The sequence below is a fragment of the Crocuta crocuta genome, unplaced genomic scaffold (genome assembly GCF_008692635.1).
Source record: "Crocuta crocuta isolate KB4526 unplaced genomic scaffold, BGI_CrCroc_1.0 scaffold636, whole genome shotgun sequence".
Classification (NCBI taxonomy): Eukaryota; Metazoa; Chordata; class Mammalia; order Carnivora; family Hyaenidae; genus Crocuta; species Crocuta crocuta.
Genome location: NW_027530380.1, coordinates 932469 through 935597, shown reverse-complemented (window position 1 = coordinate 935597; position 3129 = coordinate 932469).

The window sequence follows — 3129 nt, the reverse complement described above, 5'->3', positions numbered from 1 at the left end:
CCTGAGGAGGGCGTGTGGCTCAGGAGGCACCAGGCACAGAAATCCAGGTCTGGAAGAATCTTTTCAGAGCCCCTCCGCCCCGCGAAGCTCTGAGGACCCCGTCGTCTGCAGAGACAGCCGGGCGCGCGCTCCCGCCTGGGGCCCCGCGGCGGTCAGGACGGGCGCGCCTCCGAGACGGGCATTCGGCAAAGTAGAAACCGATGCGTGGACGCGAAGGGTGTCTGCCCGTGGCCTTCCGGGCCGGGGCTCCGGCCCACACCTGGTCCCAGAGTGAGGGGCCCCTGCCCTGCAGACGTGGGCGAACCGCACTGGCCTCTGCCCCCCTCCGCCCTGCTTTAACTGTTTCCCTCCACACACGTGAGCGTCATAGTGCATCCCGCCCCCTGCGTGTCCCCAACCTAGAGGGCTTTCCGGGCACCACTGCTCACGGCACCCCGCGGACCTGCCGCTCGACGGGGGGCGAGGGAGAGCTCAGTGAGCCTCAGGGGGGTCAGCAGAGCCCCAGGCCGCCGGCCCGTGGGCCTGGAGCCATCTTTCTTCCCAGCCTTCGGGCTGCAGCTGCTCATTGGGGCCCCGAGGTGAGCATCCTACCCACGGCCTCTCCCAGGGTAGCCACCGAGCACAGAGAAGGGGCCTTTGTCCAGGCCTGCGGAAGGGCCCGGAGACCTCACAGAGCTGCCCACTGGGCCACCCCGGGCAGAGGCGGTTAATGAACCCGCCCCAACTGCGCCCAACACAATGGCACGTTGTGCGGCCTGTCGGGGCGATCATCACGCTCACCCATCAGGGCTGTCGCTGGGAACACGAGGCTAATGGGTGCAAACCCACAGTGCGGGCACCGTGGGCCACCTCGGGGAGACGCAGCCCCGGGACCTCCCGTCTGAGAGCACAATGTGCCTCAGTCAGTAGCCGGTGCTGGGGACGCCCCTGACGCCGGGGGACCGTGGGACAGGTGGCTGCTGCCCTGCCTCGCGCCTCACAGCTGTGCCCTTGAGCTGACCCCTCGCGGCCTCGGTCTTCACGTCCCTACAATGGAGCCACAGCCCGCTCCGCCTCTCCACCCCCAGGCTTGTGGGGGAAAGCAAGTGAAATACAGGAAGGAAAAATCTCCCAAATGCATTACAGTGAGGCAAGAACATCAAGTTTGATCTGGGAAGCAGGAAGCGCCTCCACACACCCCTTGGTTACAGGAGAGCCGGACCAGGCCGCCCGCAAAGGAGGGGCTGGACGGGACCCCCACTGCAGGCCCTCACTTTCCCTCTGGGAGCTGGTTCCCTGGGCTGTGCAGGAAGGGGGTCCAGGCTCCCAGGCTCTGCCAACCACACCCCCCCCCCGGGCTGATGGTCAACACAGGCCCCCGGTGGACAGGAAGGCCCTGCTGTGGGCCGAGTGGGGCCCCAGCAGTGCAGGGGCGCTCGCCCTCCCTTTGCCGCAGCTCGCAGGGACCCGGTGGCAGCTCTCACCCCCAGAAATAGCCGGAGGCAGCCTCCCACGGGCCTTCAGAGCTGGTATTTTTAGTCCTAGAGCCCGAGGCTCAGCATGTTAAGAATAACCTCAGGCAGTGGGGAGGCTACCGACTGGACTGGCCGTGGGGGTGGGCGGTGCCCTGGGGGTGGGCAGGGCTGCGGCCGCTCTGAGGGGCCCCCAAAGATCCTCTCCGGTGGCCTCTCCCGGGGCCAGGGCGGACAGTCCAGCTTACAGAACCAAGCGGGCAAAATCAAACTTGAGTGTTTTGTGACTGCTCCGCCGTCGGGAGAGGGTGGCCGGCCTCAGGGCGGCCCGGTGGCCCCAGGCCTCCTGGCCGACGGCAGGCAGGAGCCGGCTTTCCACCTGGCCCTCTGCACTCACGGCCCCCGGGGGCTCAGCGAGGGACAGGGTGTGCCCCCCCAGCCCCCCACCCCGGGCAGCTGCGGGTACCAGAGTGTGACTATGCACAGATCCCCTCGGGGTCTCGCGCCCGGCGTGGAGGCTGCCCCTTCCCAGCTCTCCCAAGGGCGCAGCTGCGTGAGGACCACCTCCCCCTCCCTGGGAGGGTCAGGCGTTTCTGCTCCAGGCCAGAGACACGCCTGCAATGGTCAGAAAGGCAACGAGAGCTTGGCCTATGGAGCCCTCCTCCCTCTCCCCCCTCCTCCCTCCACCCCCCACCTCCACTTCCCTGGGTATTCACTATAGGCCCCCGGGGTGGAATGAGGCGGCCCCACCCTCACCCCGGCACCCCCTGGCTCCATCCCAAACTCTGAGCCTCCTTCACTGGGGTTCCAGTGATGACCTTGCCAACTGGCCTTTGTCCCAGAGCTGGACCTCCAGGGAGAGGGGGCGGGGCTCTAGGGCTTGGGACACAGGGTGTCCACAGTCAGCACTCGGTAAAGACAAAGAACCGGCAAAGGCCAAGAGTCACCGGATGGCCTTTCTTCCAGGTGCTCCTCAGCTCTGAAGCCTTCCGTGGCTCCCTAGTGCCTGCAGCCCCTGGAAACACTTTGGCCGATGGATCTGCGATTCCTCACAGATGAGACTCACCTTGGAGGATAAAGACGTTGAAGCAGATGATTGCGGAGAGACCCCAAATGTGGGCGAGTTGGGGGGCCCCTGAGGTGTGCTCAAAAGCTGCTTCCCCACACAGGGTGGCAGGGGACAGGACCCGGCCCAGAAGCCCGCGGGGCCGCCCACATGAGAGCCCACTTCCACGGATTGCTGGCGGCTCCCTCGCACACAGCTGGGGTGTAGCTGGACGATGTGGACGGGCCCTGCACATGCACCCCTGCTTCCCAAGCCCATCTCAGGAGACTCTGCAGCAGCGAGCGGGGAGGAGGGGCTCCCGGCCCTCAACCCCGCTTCCCCTCAGCCCCTGCGACTCTACCCGAGCTGGGCCTCCCCCTGGAATTCATTCATTCATCAGCTCATTATGCAGCCAGCCACTCACCCGTGTTCTCACCACGTTTTCTGAGCACCTGCTGTGTGCCAGCTGCTTGGCACGAGATGACACGGAGGACCCGGGACTTGACCTCCAGGAGCCCCCGGTCTGGTGGGAAGACAAGCGAGTACACAGAAGAGCAGCTTTGCCCCGTGAGAGCTGGAATTCAAGGTACGAGAGGAGCTGCAGGGCCCAGAGCATCTGGTTAAGTGCTCAAG